Below are 21,180 nucleotides of genomic sequence, written 5' to 3' on the forward strand. Positions count from 1 at the left end.
TACATATAAGTTGAAAAGATGAAGTTACAAGATACTCTAATATACTTATATCTTTTCCAAATACTACTTGAACTACCACCGTTCAAGTTATAATCAGTTTCAAAAGTTCATCACATAGATTAGACTACAAGATAAGAGTTAAATAGATTCAATCTTTGAAAACTCATTTGAATGAAATGAAGTTACGAGATACTTCATTAAGTCTCGATATATATATACACCTATATATATATATATATATCTCATACACTCCTTGAAAACCTCTGTTATGAAAATTATAAACAGATTTTTAATATCCAATGAATTTGGAAAGAAGAAAGCTTTGGCATAAACCCGATATCTTGCTGATCAGGCAAATATACCAATTAAGTAACCTTTTCTACTAGTAGATGGATGAATCCCCCACCGGTCATCACCCTGGCCGCATTAGGGCCTTGTGCTGGACCGCCACCCGGCCTCTTATGCATTGATGGACAACCACCCAGCTACTTACACTTTGATAGACCGTACCCCGGCCTGTCGCTTATGCCGACTCAATTAGATGGACTTACTTCCCAAAAGTTGGGCAATTAATCAAATTCTTTTATCAAAACTGCAACCTCGTTGCGAATATTAAATACACTACATGTGACGCCCTCCAAACCCGGGGTCTAGATTTGGGGGTCACTAGCCAATAAAATAAAATAATCACAGCGGAATAATATAATAAATATGACCCCTTGCATGTAACTGGATCGATCATAGGTTATAGTATGAAACACTCTAATACAAACCAACTTATATTATAAACGATAAGTCTAATCACTTTTACAATTTATTCAAATTTTATTACAAACCTCTAGACTATTCAAGCGTCCCAAACTGTCTACCTGGAGAGCACACCAAACTATTTACAAGCACTCGAATTCTAATCAACTTGGAACTCAAGCCTGCTCTGGCTTAGCTGAAAGATTAGAATAATAAACAAGTGTGAGCGAAGAGATGGTCAGCAAGTGGTATGGAGTTTATAAGTGAACAACAATAATAATGTCTGAGTAAAATCAAAAGCTGATATAAACTTTAAAATTTAAGCGACATTTTAACCAAACACAATTATGCACTATGCTGTTCCCGATGATCAGTCATGAAACATCACCGGTATCACGCAGCCATACCGTAAATATAGGTATCGACATCCCGCAGCCATATCGTACCTATTGGATATCCATAAAAACGCATATACTCGCCTAGCAAGATATTACACTTTCGTATAATAGTTCACGTGGACCGGTGCCTCGGCCTCTTATGTTAACCAATAATCAATTCAAAAAACAATTTTGATTAAAGAAGTCAGATCAATGACATCCTTATCTATTCAACTCCCCATGTCACATGGTCAGGAGTTATCTCAACAACTAATGGCGAAATAACCAGAACAATTAGTCATTCGCTAATCTCAACTCAAAGTTTTACTATATAGAGTATATCTGGATAGTATAGTTATTCACTATCTATCGAATCAAAAGATTGGTTCTAGCAGAATGATTGCTAGAATAAGAGAATGCCAATAAACATATGTGACATCCGGGAAATATCGTGTAATTATTTGTATCAATATATGATTATTATGTGAATATTATATGAATTTTTGGTGAATTATCTGATGATTGAAAATAATATTTGGATGTTTGTATATAATAAAATGTGAGTATATTAATTTTAATATGTCCAGAATAAAATATAGATAATTAAAATATTTTTCTGCTAATTTTTGGAGTGTTATATGATTTTATAATGATTTATGAATTTATCAATTATTTTCTGAATAATTACAAAATTATTTTATAAAGTCGGGAATCGTTAGACTTCAACCGTTTTTACATTTTTACAACCCGAAACTCTTCCAAAAACTCCTTCCTAACCTAATCTGGTAATTCCGGACATTTTCCGTGTTTTGACTTTTTCGATCCGGATTACGGTTTGACCAGTGCGCGGCCCGGCGCAAAATTTTCGATATGATAATCGTTTCTGTGAATCAACAAAACCCGTATTCTCGAAAGACGGGATATTATTACATTATTTCCGTATAAAGTGTTTTATAAAAAAAAGCCCGGTTGGGATAATTATCCAAAACTGATATCAAATCGGATCGTTATTGTAGTTACTTAGCGGCTAAGCAACTAATTTAACGATCCAAAATGATCCAGAATGAACCAATATTCCGTAAATATAAATAGCATATTTCTTATTTCATTTTATTCATTTATTCATTTACAACTAGTAAAAATACAGTAAATACAGATAAAAACCCTAAAAACAATATGTTCCTGAGAATCAAACGCACGAACGAGGACGTTACCGAACTCCGATTCAGGCATGTACTTTATTTATTTATATTCGAATTATTTGATGATTAAATTATGAAAATGTGTTCTTGATGTTGTTGATAAGATTTGATGATTCCATCGTGCAGATAATATTTTTCTGGTCAATTTGATATATTATATGTCAAAAACCAAGTTCAATAACATATAGAAATTGAGGTTTGATTTTTCTGAAAATAAAAAAATTAGTGTTCTCGAATGTTCTTGAGTTGAGATTTGGGGCTTTTTGCTCTGAGGGTTTGTTGTGCATATGTTGTGTACTTGATGATGACATAAACAAAACACCTAAGTAGATTTTACTTAGTGAAATAATGTAGCACTCGAGGGATAAGAATTATAGTCCCGACGAATAACTCATTATAGTCCCGACGGATGATGACTTATTATCCATCGAGTGAGTAGCTTATGTAATAATGAGTCTGTAGCACATTTCTGCATACACCTTTGTATAGATTTTGTAGTAGCATATAAGTCATGTTGACTTTAACTAGATATGCAGAATAGGTTGATTAATTATACATAAATGATGTCTTGTAATTCTGCATAAGTGAAATGAAGTCGAGTGCCAAAATAGCTACCGACGGATGATTAACAAAGCCATCGACGGATGAACAAATGGCTATCAACGGATGTTTAATATAGCAGTCGACGGATGATCAATAAAGCCATCAATGGATGATCATAAAGTCGACGGATGATCATGTACTCAACGGATAAAGAATTCAAACATCAGTTAACAGTGACAACTGGTCACATGCGTCGGGATGTATGCAAAAAAGAATGAGGAAGCCTATTAACTGGGTAATAGAGAACAAAGTAGCAAAGCATCAAGACCGATAGTTTTTATGATGATTCTATCTTTTGACTTTGTAATCTTGGTAATATATAAACCAAGAAGTAGCAAATAGAAACAGTGATCTGAGATTCAAAAAGAGAGAAATCTTTGTAAGCAGAATTATTACCATTTCTCTACATTCTCAGTAGTTCAAATTTGTAAGCAGCTGTGAGCATTCTTGCACACAGAGTTCTCTCGATATAATATATATCTCTGGTGGAATTGTTTAAATCCACCTGAAAGTTTTTAAAGACTCTTGTTTTTTAATTACTTATGTTTTGATTCAATTAAGTTTTTATTCCGCATTGTGCTAATCAAAACATTTATATCTATATTCGAGTTTGAACATTTTTATTTTAAGAAAAAGGTTCAAGAATTCCATTCAACCCCCCTTCTGTAATTCTTGCTATATTGTTAAGGGACTAACAATTGGTATCAGAGCAAGCTCTTAATCTACAAAGAGTTTAAAGATCAAAACAATTCAGTAAGATGAACAAGAAAGATGTTGGAGTCAAGATTCCTTTTCTAGATAAAGATAATTACCATCATTGGAAGGTAAAGATGCATCTTCATATGCTTTCTCAAGATGAGGCATAGAAAGAGGCCGTCATGTTCCAATGAGAGCTGCAACAGGAAACGAGCCATCAGTTCCCAAGCCAAGGCATGAATGGTTTGATCCTGACATTGAATAAATCAGGAAGGATAAAAAGGCCAAGAATATTCTGTTTAATAGAGTTGATGTAGACATGTTTGACAACATTATCAACTGCAAAACTGCCAAGGAAGTCTGGGATACTATACAGATAATCTGTTATGGCACTGAGCAAGTTAGAGAAAATAAGATGCAGCTCTTGATTCAGCAATATGAGCATTTTCACAATGAGGAAAGTGAGTCTCTCACTGACATTTTTAGTAGGTTTCAAAAACTACTAAATGCTCTTAAGTTGCATGGGAGAGTCTATCAGACTAAAGACTCTAATCTGAAATTCCTTAGATCTCTTCCAAAGGAATGGAAACCAATGACAGTCTCATTAAGAAACTCACAAGATTATAAGGAGTTTACTTTGGAGAGACTGTATGGCATCCTGAAAACCTATAAGCTTGAAATAGAGCAGGATGAAAGGATGGAGAGAGGAAAGAAGAAAGGAGGATCCATTGCACTAGTTGCTAATTTGGAAAAGGAGAAGGAAGTGAAGATGGAAGCTGTTGAATCAACTTTTAAGGTCTGTGAGAACAAGGGCAAGGGGCTTGCAGTAGAAAATGAAGATTCATTGAGCCAAGATGACATGGAGGACATTGATGAGCACCTAGCATTTCTTTCCAGGAGATTTGCCAAGCTCAAGTTCAAGAAGAACTTTGGAGCAACCAAGCCAAATAGAAACATGGTGGATAAGTCAAAATTCAAATGTTTCAAATGTGGCTTGGCAGGGCATTTTGCCAATGAGTATAGAAAGTCAGATTCCAGTAAGAAAAAGTTTGAGTCTGTGGATTATAAGCAAAAATACTTTGATCTACTCAAACAAAAGGAAAGGGCTTTTATTACACAAGAAAATGACTGGGCAACAGATGGTTTGGATGAAGATGAAGATGTCAGCTATGTCAATCTAGCCCTAATGGCCAAGTCTGATGAGACAGAGACAAGTTCCTCAAGCAATCAGGTAATTACCACAAACCTTGCACATTTATCTAAAGCTGAGTGTAATGATGCCATAAATGACATGTCTACAGAGTTATATCATTTGCGTGTTATACTTAAGTCTCTTTCTAAAGAAAATGCTAAAATCAAAGAAAACAATCTGTTTTTAAGTGAGAGGAACAATGTGCTTGAGTCTCAGTTTATTGATTTTGAGAAATTAAGAATTGAGTGTAAGACTGCTAAGGAGGAATTAACTGAGTCCTTGAAAAAGGAAGAAATTTTAAAGAAGCAGCTCGAGCGTGAAGAAGAGGTGATTAAAGCATGGAAAACATCCAGGGATGTCCATGCTCAAATCACCAAAGTTCAAGGAATTGAGTCCTTCTGTGATGAAGCCTGGAAAAAGAACAAAGAGAAATTAGAACCCAATTTGGTAGATGGTCTGCTAACAGATGTAGACTCGACGGATGATGAGGACTATCCGTCGGATAACAAAAAGTGTTATCCGTCGAATGATGAAAATCCTCATCCGTCAGCTGTGAGCAAGCCCATTAGCAAAGCCAAACTAGTTAAGCTAAATGAGAAGTATGGGTCTGTTTCCAAGAACTTTGTTTCAGGAGAGTCAAGTCAAGTTAAGAAAGGGAAAAGGGCTAATGTTGGTCACATGACTGTCAAACAGTTAAGTGACAGACTTGAGAAAATTGAGGTAAAAACAGAGACTAAAAGGAAAAACAATAGGAATGGTAAAGTAGGGATTAACAACCGCAATAACTACACACCTGATAAATATGCTCCTAGAAAAATCTATGTTAAGTGTGGTAGTGTAAATCATTTATCTGTTAATTGTAAATCTGCTATGCCTACTCCCATGTCTGTTCAGTCTCAATTTCCCAACATGAATGCCATGCCTCACATGCCTGTTAATGCTATGCCTACACAGAACATAAATGCACAGTTTGGTAATAGGCCATTTGCACCTAATCCTTATTATGCTGCATATAGTATGCCTCAAATGCCATTTAGCATGCCTTACTGGAATAACATGTTTACACCAAGCATGCCATTTCCTGTTAGTCATAACATGCATGATAATTCTGTTGCAATGAATGGTTTCAAAGGTCCAACCCAAATGGTTAAGGATGAATCTGAAATTCCTAAGTCAAATGAGATAAGACCTAAGAAACAGAAGAAGAAAGCTAACAAGGAAGGACCCAAGGAAACTTGGGTACCAAAATCAACTTGATTTGATTTTGATGTGTGCAGGGAAACAGAAAGAATCTTTGGTACTTGGATAGTGGCTATTCAAGACACATGACTGGTGATTCTACCCTGCTCATAGAGTTTAAGGAGAGAGCTGGCCCAAGTATTACTTTTGGAGATGATAGCAAGGGTTATACTATGGGATATGGATTGATTTCAAAGGACAATGTCATCATTAAGGAGGTTGCCTTAGTGGATGGTCTTAAACACAATCTGTTGAGTATCAGCCAGCTTTGTGACAAAGGCAATTCAGTAACCTTCAACTCAGAAGCCTGTGTTGTGACTAATAAAAGAAGCAACAAAGTGGTTCTCACTGGTGTGAGAAGAGGAAATGTGTACCTAGCTGATTTCAACTCAACTAAAGCAGAATCTGTAACTTGTCTTCTCAGTAAAGCAAGTCAGGATGAAAGTTGGCTATGGCACAAGAAGCTATCCCATTTAAACTTCAAGACCATAAATGAGCTGGTAAAGAAAGAACTGGTAAGAGGTATTCCTCTAGTGGGGTTTTCAAAGGATGGAATGTGTGATGCCTGCCAAAAAGGGAAGCAGATCAAAGCATCATTCAGGAAGAAACTTGATTCAACAATTGAAGAACCTTTGCAACTGCTTCACATGGATTTATTTGGACCAGTCAATGTATTGTCCATTTCAAGAAAAAGATTTTTCCTAGTAATTGTAGATGATTTCTCAAAGTTCTCTTGGACATATTTTCTAAAATCTAAAGATGAGGCTAGTGAAATCATCATCAATTACATAAGGCAAGTCAACAATCATCTGGATTTCAAAGTTAGAAGAATCAGGAGTGACAATGGAACTGAGTTCAAGAATTCTGTAATGAGAGCATTTTATGAAGAAAATGGGATTCTGCATGAGTTTTTAGTAGCAAGGACTCCACAACAGAATGGAGTAGTGGAAAGGAAGAACAGATCACTTATTGAAGCTGCAAGGACAATGCTTGAAGAATCTAAACTGCCAACATATTTCTGGGCTGAAGCTGTAAATACTGCATGCTACACTCAGAACATTTCACTGGTTAATCAAGCAAGATGCATGACTCCCTATCAATTGTTCAAGAACAAGAAGCCAACTCTAAACTTTCTTCATGTCTTTGGCTGCAAATGCTATATCCTGAGAAATTAAACTGATCAAAATGGGAAGTTTGATGCTAAAGCAGATGAAGGAATTTTTGTTGGATATGCTATTGGTAAAGTATACAGAGTCTACAATCTAAGAACCAACATTGTTGTGGAATCTATACATGTTGTATTTGATGATAAAAAGATTGAAGGACTGAAAGATGGAGATTACCATAAGAGCCTCAAATTCGACAATGTGGAGATGGTTAGTGATGACAGTGATGATGAAAGTGATCAAGAAACAGTGTCTAAGGATAATGCAGACAAATCCACTACCAATGAAGCACAAAACTCAATATCTGTCGAATTGCATAATGCTTCATCCGTCGGAACGCAATCTGCGTTATCCGTCGGAAGACAACCTGCCTCATCATCCGTCGGTACTCAAAATTCACCATCCGTCGGGTTATCAAAAGGAGCAGGAGGTCAAGACAGATCACCTATAGAAAATTCCCCTTTCTCAAATCAAAGATCCACAAACTCAGGGGGAGTTTCTAGCAATCAAAACTCAATCACACATCAGGACAACCGTGAGGTCTCTTCATCTAGAGCTAATCTACCTCAACAAAGGAAATGGACAAAAGATCACCACTTTGAACTTATCATTGGTGATGTTTCTTCCAGAGTTCAAACAAGAAGAGCAACTCAGGAAGAATGTCTATACAGCAGCTTTCTTTCCAAGGAAGAACCAAAGAAGGTAGAAGAAGCTTTGTTAGATCTAGATTGGATTTTAGCTATGCAGGCGGAGCTAAACCAATTTGAAAGGAATAATGTATGGAAGCTGGTACCCAAGCCTAAAGGAAAGAATCCAATAGAGACCAAGTGAGTATTCAGAAACAAGATGGATGAAAATGGCATAGTAATCAGAAACAAAGCTAGATTGGTTGCAAAGGGCTATTATCAGCAAGAAGGAATAGACTTTGATGAAACATTTGCTCCTGTTGCAAGATTTGAAGCCATCAGGATCTTCTTAGCCTATGCAGCCCATGCCAATTTCAAGGTCTATCAAATGGATGTCAAAAGTACCTTTCTGAATGGAGATTTGGAGTGAGAAGTATATATCACTCAACCTCCTGGTTTTGGAGATCCAAATTTTCCAGAGTATGTTTATTATCTTCTGAAAGCACTTTATGGACTAAAGCAAGCACCTAGAGCCTGATATGACACTTTATCAAAGTTCCTTTTGAAAAATCACTTCACAAGAGGTACTTTAGATAAAACTTTATTTTTCAGAAATGTTAATGGCTCTAGTATACTTGTTCAAATTTATGTAGATGATATTATTTTTGGCTCTACAGATGAGAAACTTTGCAAAAAGTTTGCTAAATTAATGCAAAGTAAGTATGAAATGAGTATGATGGGAGAACTAACTTACTTTCTTGGTTTACAAGTTAAGCAAGTTAGTGATGGAATATTCATTAGTCAAACTAAATATATTTTTGATCTTTTAAAGAAGTTTGATCTAATGGATTGCACATCTGCAAAAACTCCCATGGCCACTGCAACTAAGCTTGAATTGAACAGTACTGAAAAGTCTGTGGATATTTCAGTTGTTGTGCACAGATTTTATGGATGAAAAATCAATTGCTAGACTATGGTCTGCAAGTTGAGAGAATTCCTATCTTCTGTGATAACACAAGTGCAATTTCCATCACTGAAAATCCAGTGCAACATTCAAGGACAAAGCACATAGATATCAAGTACCATTTCATAAGGGAACATGTGATGAATGGTACTGTGGAATTACATTTTGTTTCAAGTGAGAAGCAACTTGCAGATATCTTTACCAAGCCACTGGATGAATCCACCTTTTCAAGGTTCGTAAGTGAGTTAAGTATGCTTAATTACTCTTAAATCTATCTGAGTTATTTTGCAAGTTGTAATGCAGCCAGAAATTTAATTGATTTCTCAGTCTTGGATGAAATTTTAGCTAAGTCAAAATTTACATCTCGACGGATGACCCTTATCCATCGAGTATAGTCATCCGTCGATATACTATTTGCTAATGAAAATCATTCATTTTTCTGGAATCTTTTAAAACTCGACAGATAACAGTTTATCCTCATCCGTCAAATTGTCTTAATCTCAGTCGTTAATTCCCTGTACATTATCCATCGAGTATACTTACAGCTTGTAAGCATTACACGACGGATAATGGGTGGAATTTTTACAGTTTTTTTTAAACGGCTATTTTAGGAAATTTCTATTGGTTAATTTACTTTACTTTATTATTTTTATCAGTTATTTTTGAGATAGTATAAAAGCTTATTTCATTGCAATTGTTTTCTTTTATCATTCTCAAATTCAACTACTCTTATTTCATTCTCTCTCAAGTAATTATTCTCCTTCTCTTCAAGCTTTCATTCTCTAACAATGACACATGTAGTAAAGATTATGTCTCAAACTGGGTTCATTTATGAGAAGAACAATTTCACTGCATTAGTCAATAAGGGTATTCAGCAATCAGAGGACTATCACAAGATGATGGACTTTGTGAAGAACTGCAAGCTAAATTACGCCATGCTGGAATCACCCACAATCTTCTGTGAAGTTGTTGAAGAGATGTGAACCACTGCAATCTACAACTCTACTGACAAGACCATCACTCTAACCATCAAAGGTAATGAATTCTGTATCAATAGTGATGTGATAAAAGCATGTTTCAAAATTCTTGATAATAATGTGACTTCACCACACACTGACACTGATATTATCAATATGCTTAATTCTATGCATTATGCACTTCCTACTTCTAAACTGAGTGATATTAGGAGAATGGGTCTTAGGAAGGAGTGGAGTTTCATGTGTGATGTAGTTACTAAGGTTTTCTCTGGAAAAGTCAGTAATTTTGATTCTGTGAACATTTCCATGCTTAACATGCTATACATGCTAGTTACAGATAAATTTTATAATTTCAGTGACTTTGTCTTGTTTGAGTTAGGTTTTAAATTAGGTGAGTTAGCTAAAAGAGGTAAGAATGTGTATTATGCTAGATTTTTCATGTTATTGGCTAATCATCTGTGTGAAGAGATTGTGCTTGAGAAACCGAACAACAAACTAGTTTGTTGGGTTCAAGAGAGAAGACTCATTGCAGATTTGAACAGGGCTAACCATCACAAGGATGTGCCAATGTTCTACTTTCCTGTAATGCAGGCACCTCAGGTAAGTGAGGTAAGTTCATCCATCCCTACAACTATTCCAACCTCCTCAATTTCTTTGAGTTCAAGAGTAGCTATGGAAACTGTGATAATGACCAAACAGTTGCCTACCAATGCTGCCAAAACTACTACTATTACTAAATCCAAATCAAAGAAAACCCCCTCTGGTATCTCTCAAAAGATACCAGTTGAAAAATCCACTAAAGCCAAAGAGGGGAGTGTAAAGGAGGGTAAGTTAGGTGAGGGAAGGGGTGAACATTAAAGAAACCCCAAGAATAAGGTTGGAGAGTTGAGTGAATCCCAGCCTAGCCACACTGCAGTTTCCCAACAAACTGCAGTGCGTAAAAAGGACAAAAGCTCACTTCTAGCTGCATCCTCCCAAAAGGATGCAGTTATTGAACAAAGCTCTCAGCCAAGAGCACAGGCCAAAAGGGTTAGGGACACAAGCTCACCCTAAACTTATACAAGAAAGAAGAAATCTAAAACCTCTAGGGATGCACAGGGCACACACACAGTGCAAACTGGTGCTAAAGACACAATCCCTGCACTCTTTCAAATTCAGTTTGATGTGGCTCGAATAAATGTGGAGTCACAGCCAAAATCTCTAGTTATAGAAGCATCTCATACACCATACTCACCAACAAACTCTCTGGAAGTGGATATGATAAACACTTCAATTCCTGATTCCCCTTCTTTAACTCTGTTGGGGAAGCCAAAATTCAGTGCAAGTGAGCATCATCTTTTATATGATTTGTTGGCTCACTTTCCAATTCTTTCAGAAATTATTGTGACATCTGTGCCCCAAATATCTTCAATCAACACAGAGTCAACAATAGTTTCTCTTCCCACCTCATTCATTTCTACTCTCTCGACGGATATTACTCATCCGTCGAGTCGTGATTGTATCCCGACGGATAAGCCTAACATCAGTTATCCGTCGGATAGCATTACCACTCACTCGTTGGATATCACTCATCCGTCGAGTATCTCTGCACAACTTCAAACTTCAATTATTTCAAGTGTAGAAGATTTAGTGGTTGTACAGTCACTCTTAGGACTGAGAGAGGAGAGTGTCTTGAGTGAGAGGCTGGGATGCTCCCAGACAAAAGGAGAGGAAATGAGTGAAAATCATCAATCCATTTATTCAGGATTGGCAAAAGGGAGTGAGAGGAGTCCCACCTTAGTAGGTGAAGGTGAGGGTGTGAGGGTGGGGAGCTAGGGTGAGACCCTGATGCAACAGAAGAGAGAACATGAGAGAAAAGCAGGTACAGAAGCTATAAGGGTGGATCCAGCCATTGCTAGTGAGTCAATGATTGTGGATGATGCTGAAAAGGAAAGACAATTTCAGCAATATTACAAAGCTGTAATTGATAACATTTCCTTGGATGCTGACACTTTTACTCACCCTGTGTCAGCCTATCAACTGTTGGCTGCTCAGGGTAATGTGGAGGCAGAACAGACTTTGAACTTAGTACACACTTCAGAATCTCTTCAAAGAGATAAAGCTGCTATCAATAGGATGCCTTCTCAAGCTGGTGAGCCATCTGAAGAATTTGAAGAAAATTCTAATGATGATGACTCTGTTTCTTTGGATGGAAGCATGAACTTAGGGGGAGATGAAGGCCCAAGTTCTGTTCCAAATTTACCTGAATGGGCATGGACAAAGGAATCTACACCAGGACAATTTGGTGTATCTTTGGTCAAGCAGGTTATGGCTATTCAAAAGGCCCTTCAGGAAACTTCAGATGCTGGTACCAAGGCTATTCTTCAAGCTCACCTAGATTCTCTACATCTCATAAAGATACAGCAATTAAGACAGAATCTGAGTGTGGATGAACTCAAAAAGGATATAGCTGACTTGAAGACCTACAATTCTGAGAAGCTGGATTCAGTCATGCCATATGGTACCATGCAGGATCTATTACTGAGACTGAGAAGAGAATCAGATTCTGAAAAGAAGCTAGCCAAGTTGGAAGATAGAGTTCAAGTTATTGAAAATTCTGTGGCAATCATTCTTCAAAATCAACAGTCTCAGACAAATCTTCTAATGCGACTAGCTAAAGCACAAGGCCTGACTCCTCCTCTTGATGATAACAAAAAGGGGGAGAAAGAACCAAGTAAGGGGGAGAAAGGACCAAGTGAGGGGGAGAAACTTCAAATACAAATCAACAAAGTAATTGTACCTTCAATTACTGTCTCAAAGCCACCAGTTGCAGATGGTATAGATCTGATTCAAGCAGCAGCAACAAACTTAAAAGTTGCTAAGAAAGGAAATTTGAGTTTGATCAACTGGGAGAAGATTGATGAGGAGATACAGAAGAAGTTTCAACTTGTCAAGGAGCCAGTTAAGTCAGCCATCCATCACTCTCAAGTCAAGAAAATCAGTGTGAATGAGATGAGCATGAATTATCAGGAAAGAGGACAATATTCCTGCATCATGTCTCCAAAGGCTAAAATGATCCTTAAACCAAGGGTAATGTAACGCCCTCCAGACCCGGGGTATAAGTCTGGGGGTTACTAGCTAATCACCAAACCTGTACAATTTGATTAACAATTAATAAAGAAATGAAATTAAACCCCTTTAACACTAACCATGATCTTTTTAGGTTGAAGTATGAAAATAAGAACCACTAACTACTTTTATTACAAACCAACATTCAAAATCTCAAAAACTCTCTTTATTACAAACCATTGTCTAATTCATTTTAAACTAAGTTCAACTTTTATTCAAACACACACACTATCTACCAACACTCTACCTGCTCGGGCAACTCAAAGCTTTCTTCCTGGATTGGGATCAACACCTTGGGTATGAGAGGATCCCGAGGCTTGACCCGCTTCTTTACCACTCGAGTCCTGATGGGTTTCATATTCCTTCTTAACTGAAAACAATAAGGTGAATAACAACAAAAGGGGTGAGCCAAAAATTGCTCAACAAGTCCATAAAATATAAACAGTGTTAAAGCATTTTAAATGAATCCGTCATCCCGGGTATATCTGCAAAGATATAACCCCACGAGAATAGAAAGAAGGCCATTACTTAGCAAAATAAATCTAATTCCCAAAATATCATTATCCAGTCCATCGCTTAGCAACCGGAACAATCGGTATACTTTGACATATTCTAATCACCAAAATATATCAATCTCAATGTATCATCAATGGAATATGAACCAAGTATCCAAAGAAATAGAGAAATCAAGAATCGAAATGAAATATGAACAAAGGAATAGCAAGTGTGTATCAGTGATTAAAAACAATAATCAAAAGAGTGCAAATATGATAAGCATTTAAATCAATATCACTATTCTGAAAGTAGAATAGGGGAAAAACTTCCCATTTGCGCGACTCACTGCAATTAGATCACTTTCGTCTATCACCTTGGACTAATACCGACTCAACTTGCCTGGCTAGCTTAGCTTCTGTTGGCAAAACAGACTGGTTAAGTAATGTCGTACTTCATTTGTATCTTGAATCGACTTCACACCATTCCTAACATCTACCCATGCGCTTATGACTGACTCATATATTACTTACTAGCAATTAAGACTCAATTAACCACGTAATACACATAAGCACATAGGCACATAATCATTTTTTATAGTTAAAATAATTTTTAAAACCAAAATCGACTCGTTGATCGCTCAACTAATCGTTATCTGGCTCATTTCCCATTTTTACGGAATTTTTCGGACCCGTCTCGGCACGCATTATGACTAATAATCAAACTAGTAACAATATCAACTAATTTTTTAGAAGAAATTAAGCTTTGATTTTATTTTTAATGAAGAGAATTCATTTTTCTGAGTCAACAGGCTTTCGTTTCACTCGAATCGGACTAACGGTTGAATTATTATTAATTAAACACTGATAATTCCATTTATTATACACTATAAATAATTATTATTAATTTTTAAAACTCAAAAATAAATTTTAAATCATTATTTAAGAAAAATCAGAATTAAAAATGATTTTTCTATAATTTTTGGAATTAAAATGAATTTATTATGATTTATTGAAAATTATTTGATTAATTATCAAAATAATTAATCATTTTTAAATAATTAATAAATAATTAATAAATAATTAATAAATAATAATTAAATAATAAATAATTAAGAAAATAATTCAATCTGATTTTTAGAAAATAATTCAGAATTATTTATAATATAAATCAATTAATTAAACAATTAATTAATCAATTTATAAAATAAATAAATCTGATTTTTAGAATTAATAAAAATAAAATTAAATTCAAAATTCCAGAAACATATGTTAGAAAGCCGGATTTTGCCCAGAATCCGGCCACCGGTGCAGAATCCGGTGAGCCATTTTCAGGCCAAAAACAAAACCGTTTGGTTCGTTCTTAAGCTGGAATCAATTCCAAATCACTTCACCAATCTGATTCCGGCCACAACATACCAAAAACATCTCAGAATCTTCATCTCCTATCAAAAATCGAATTCAACTCCGGCCAAAAACCTATCTTTTGATTCTGAAAACCAAACTTAACGTTCTATAGTACAAATTGAAGCTAAGAACATACACAATCAAAGCCCTAACATTACAAGAACCAAATATTCACAAAAATCATTGAGTTGTGTTTTGAAAATCCGACATAAACCCTAGAAACGTGAATCACTATCCAGGAATCGTTTGTTCAATTAAACACCATGAATCAACTGTAAATCATCTAACAAAGCTATATCAATCATCAAAACATCATAATAACCCCAGAATCAAAAAGTCCTAATTCGAACATAAATCCTAGAATTTGAAAATCAAAAACTACGAATTAAAACGTGAAATTGATGCTAGAAATGGAAAGAACAGATCAAAACCTTCAATTTGGATACTCGAACTGCTTGTTTGGTACAGAAGTCAGATCGAAATCAACGATTGAATCCTCAACCCGAATTTGTTCAACCCGACCCGGCTGCAGAGAATTTTGTATATTTTTCTGATTTTTAATTAATAATTATGATTAATTAAATAAAAATTAGGCTATTTATAGTAGTAAAATTAATACTCCTAATTAAAATTAAGGCCCTAATTCTACACTTTTTAAAATTAATAGGCCCCTAATCTTATTATTTTTGAGTATTAAAATTTAATTTATAAATATTTTATATATACAATATATATGCCAAAATTTCCCAAAAATTGTGAATAATGCAAAAATGCAAAGAAATAATATAAATGAAAGTCCTATAATTTTATAAAAATAAAAATGTGATTTTTGTGGGGGTTTTGACACCCAATGGGGCCCGGAAAAGTCATTTTTCGTAAAACGAGAAAATTTATAAAATATCTAGATGTTCAGAATAATGCGATTATAAAAGCCATTTGATGAAAAATAAGGCCCATTTGATGAAAAATAAGGCCCATTATTTTATTTGAAATACTGGCTTTAAAATCACTGTTTGGGTCGTAAAACGTTTGAAATGAAAACGATGAATGCATAATAAAATATCTAAAAAATACCTAAAAAATACAGAAAGGACACGAAATGCACGTAACACATAACAAACAGGGTTTAACAGATAATCACACATAAATGACACATTAACACACCTTATTAATTATGATTATGATATAATATAAACATAAATTTCCCAGTCGTTACATCCTTCCCCCCTTAATAGGATTCTGTCCTCAGAATCTTTTATGAAAACAAATGAGGGTATTTTTCTAACATCTCGCTCTCAAGTTCCCAGGTTGATTCTTCAACCATAGGATTTCTCCACAACACTCGCACTAAATATACAGACTTATTTCTCAACACTTTCTCTCGCCGATCTAAAATTCTTACCGGCTGCTCTACAAAAGACAAATCAGGTTGGATTTCTATCGGTTTATACTCTATTACATGCCTAAAATCAGGATTATATCGCTTAAGCATTGACACGTGAAACACATTATGAATATGTTGCATATGAGGTGGTAAAGCTAATTCGTACGCCACTTTTCCCACTTTCTTCAAAATTTCAAATGGTCCAACGTATCGTGGTTTCAATTTATCCTTATTGCCAAATCTGGTCAATCCTTTCCATGGAGATATTTTGGGTAGTACATTTTCTCCTTCCTGACAGTCCATATCTTTCCTGGCTTGATCTGCATATTTGTGTTGCCTGTCTTGTGCTGCATTGAGTCATTTCCGAATGAGTTCAATCTTTTCTTTCGTCTGTTGAATTAATTCTGGACCCAAAATTTTGCGTTCTCCAACTTCATCCCAATGTACTGGTGATCTGTATTTTCTCCCATATAGTGCTTCATATTGTGGCATTCCAATGCTGGCGTGATAGCTGTTATTATAAGTAAATTCCACTAGAGGTAGATGTTCATCCCAACTGCCTTCAAAATCGATCGCACAAACTCGTAGCATGTCTTCAATCATTTGGATAGTTCTTTCACTTTGCCCATCGGTTTGCGGATGATAAGCGGTACTCATGTTCAATTTAGTTCCAAGACATTCTTGAAATTGTCTCCAAAATCTTGAGTTGAAACGAGGATCTCGATCAGACACGATAGATATTGGAACTCCATGTCGCATCACAATTTCCTTGAGATATATGTGCACTAGCTTGTCAAGTGAAAATCTTTCATTAATTGGTAGAAAATGTGCCGACTTTGTGAGTCTGTCAATGATTACCCATATCGCATCATGATTTGCCCTAGTCCTCGGTAGTCCTACTACAAAATCCATTGCTAGATGTTCCCATTTCCATTCTAGAATGTCTAACGGTTGTAATAATCCGCTCGGACGTTGATGTTCCGCTTTAACTTGTTGGCATGTGTAGCATTTACTCACCCATTCTGTTATTTCCTTTTTCATGTTCGGCCACCAGAAGTTTTCCTTCAGACCGCGATACATTTTTTTGCTTCCTGGATGAATGGAATACTTTGAACTGTGCGCATCTCGCATTATTTATTCTTTTAATTCTGCCATATTAGGGATCCAGATTCTCGATGCAAAGCATAAAATTCCTTCGTTATCTTTCTGAGTGGTGATCTCTTCTCCCGTTAGGTCGTCATCTTGACTCATTACTTCTTCCTGACAGCGGCGAATCTTCTCGAGCAACTCTGGTTGGAAAGTCATAGCGTAGATAGCTTCTACAGATTCATTGGGAATACGAATCTCGATTTCCAATTTATCGAATTCCTTGGTTAATTCTTCACATGAAGTTAACCGATTCAATCTTTCTTTCCTGCTCAGCGCATCTGCTACAACATTTGCTTTCCCTGGATAATAATTGATCGTGACATCGTAATCCTTTATCAATTCCAGCCATCGACGTTGTCGCATGTTCAACTCCTTTTACGTAAAGATATACCTCAGACTTTTATGATCTGTGTAGATTTCACATTTTTCACCATAGAGATAATGTCTCCAAAGCTTCAACGCAAATACGATCGCTGCCAATTCCAGGTCATGAGTAGGATATTTCTGTTCATGAGGTTTAAGTTGTCTCGAAGCATATGCGATGACGTTACCGTGTTGCATCAATACACATCCTAGCCCGCGATACGAAGCGTCGCTGTAAATGATGAAATTTTCCATATTCGTCTGGTAATACAAGTACCGATGCGGTTACTAACCGATTCTTCAGCTCTTGAAAACTTTCCTCACATTTATCATTCCATTCAAACTTTTCACTTTTTTGAGTTAACTTGGTCAGCGGCGTTGCTATTTTCGTAAAATCTTTGACAAACCTTCGATAGTATCCTGCCAATCCCAAGAAACTTCGAACTTCTGTCGGCGTCTTTGGTCTTTCCCAATTTAACACAGCTTCAATCTTTCCTGGATCAACTTGGATGCCTTCTCTACTGATGATATGCCCTAGAAATTGTACTTCTCTTAACCAGAATTCACATTTCGAAAATTTCGCTTATAGTTGTTCTTTCTTTAGAATTTCCAAAGCTATCCTCAAGTGTTCCGCATGCTCTTCTTCTGTCCTTGAGTAAATCAAGATGTCATCAATGAATACAATCACGAATTTGTCCAAGTATCTCTTGAATACTCTGTTCATTAGATCCATGAATGCTGCTGGCGCATTTGTCAAACCGAATGCCATTACCAAAAACTCGTAATGTCCATATCTCGTGCGAAACGCAGTCTTGGGAATATCTTCAGCTTTAATCTGCAATTGATGATAGCCTGATCGCAAATCTATCTTAGAAAACCATGCTGCTCCTGTAATAACCCCAAAAATTTTGAACTTTTTGTAACCCTTATGAATAGTGTTTTAGCTGAATGAGAAAACTTTTCATGCCACACTATGTAGGGGTTCTGTTATTGATCTTCTGGGATATTATTAGTACTCTATGTGGTATATAAGTGTATGTAAAGATCGTCAGAATCCAATTCCGAACACTTTGATTTTTCCCGGAAATCCACTAGATACCATAAGAATTGAGTATAAGGTAACATGATAAAAAGGATTTAAATTAAAGGATTATAAGAGAGGATCATAAAAGGAATATAATGTATTTAGAAAGGTTAAGGGAACCCAAGTAATAAGATCCCGGATATGATCTCTCAAACGATAAACGAGAACGAAAGATAAGCGAACCGTAAAACAAATAAGTGACCAAGAGGCAAGCTTGTAGAAGAAGCCAAGGATTGTGACATCATCAAATCACAAGGTGTGGACAAGTGGAAGCATTATGACATGTGCAAGGTGACATAAGCATGACAAAAGGGAAGGAATTGTTGGATGATTGTAAACCACACAAAGTTCAAGATTAGAAAGGTAATTAACCAAAAACAAAACCAAAACAACCTAGCTAGCCAAAACAAATCAAAGCAAACAAAAATTTTTTCATTTCTTCAACATTGCTCTCGGCTTTTTCTTCTTTTCAAAGGAAGAAAAATCAAAAATCAAGTTCCAAGCATTGTTAAATCACAAGGTAATTATCTAAGGTTCCTTGTACATAGATATGGATGTCCTATAAGTTTAAGCTTCTAATTCCTTCACAATCTCTTCCATTAATTCAAGGAAGAAGATGGTGAATAGTAACTTTCAAAAAATAACTTTTGTTTTCTTGAATTTTTATGAAAGTTAAAGGTTATACAAGCAAGGATCAAGGTTCTTTAGGCATTCAAAGCTCTTGTGTTGTGTTAAGAAGCTTCAAGGAAGGTATAATCTCTTAACCAAGCTTTGTTATTGAATGTTAAGAGCATAATATGAGTTTTATAGTTCATGAGAGGCTTGATGGTTGTGTATGTAGAGATTAGTTGGTTTTGGGATGTTTTTGGAGTTGTAAATCTTGGTTGTTGATTAATGAACTTAAGTGTAGTTTAAATTCATGATAAAGAATAGTATAAATTGTTAATGTTGAGTTGTTGGGGCTGTTATGATAAAGTATGGATGGAGTTTTGATTGGGTTGTGATTGTGAGTTGATTGGTGATGGTTTAGTGTTGAATTGGTTGGTAAAATTTTGAGAAATCGCGTAAACATAGCCGTCGTAATGTCCGATTTACTTTAGGCTGTTTTTGTTCTTAACATTAGGACCCGTGAACTCACTGCTAGGTTTTGACCATTTCCATGATTAGATAGTTCATGTTACGAGCTTCGTTTTGATATGTAGTTCGTTTGATTCCGATGTACGGTTTAGGAGAAACGGTCGTTTTAAGTAACGACGTTTCGCGAACGAACCCTTACCCCTCGCCTTATTTTGAAACATAGGTTAAAGACCAAAAAGGGTTATTTAATGTATGAAACAATTATGGTAAGTGTGTTAGGAAGTTGGTAAGACACTTGCGAAAGAATTGCCTCAAAACTCGTAATGGTTAATTTATTAAAAATGGTGGAGCTGAGAGTACTCGAGTGACTTAAGAGAATCAGTGAGCGCAAAACGAGCGTTAGAGTCTAAGTTAATTAAAGTATAGATTTACAAGTGACTTTGGTTTAATTCCAACTCACATGTTGTTTATAGGTTACCAGACTCGTCCCGAGCCATTTGTAACCCCCAGTCGCTCAGGCAAGTTTTCTACCCGTTATACTGTTGTTGTGATGTAAACATATGTATATGCATTATCTTGTGATAGATGCTTGTTGGTTAAATTAGCAAATTCTTGCGATATATTGTAGCATGTGATATGGTACATATGCATGCCTGTTTCGTATTCTTGCCATATATATATGTTGGTTCAGTTGATAATACCTATGCTAGAGAATAGCGGTAATTTGCATATACCCTTAGTATAGGGACCCAAAGGTGAAAACATTTTCTAAAACCGGGAGTCGAGGATCCCGAGTAGATTTTATATATATATATATATATGGTTATATATATGGTTATAGTTTTCAAAACTATTAATCGAATAAGGTTTATTCGATAACTTTATTTTATTAATGAATATTATTTGAATATTCATTCGAGGACTTATGACTCTGTTTATTCTATTTAATGATTATTATTTGAATATTCATTTGAGGATGTATGACTCCGTTTATTTTATTTAATGAATATTATTTATAATATTCATTCGAGGTATTATGACTCCGCTTATTATTTAATAATATTCTTTATTTTATTAAAGAATAAGGTTTCGATAATCAAACTTATTTTCGATTATTCAAATGAAGATAGTACTTTCATATAAGTATATCTTTGGTTATTTAATATCCATTTCAAGTATAAGTTTTAAAACTTCTACTTCGATTATTTTTATAAGGATTATCTTTATGAGAATATTATTTAAATAATAATATTCAGATATTTTCTAATATATCGGGACTGATTTATTTTAATAAATCAGCAGTACTCCAAACATTCTTAAAAATGTTT

The sequence above is a fragment of the Apium graveolens genome, chromosome 5 (assembly GCF_009905375.1).
Source record: "Apium graveolens cultivar Ventura chromosome 5, ASM990537v1, whole genome shotgun sequence".
Classification (NCBI taxonomy): domain Eukaryota; kingdom Viridiplantae; phylum Streptophyta; class Magnoliopsida; order Apiales; family Apiaceae; genus Apium; species Apium graveolens.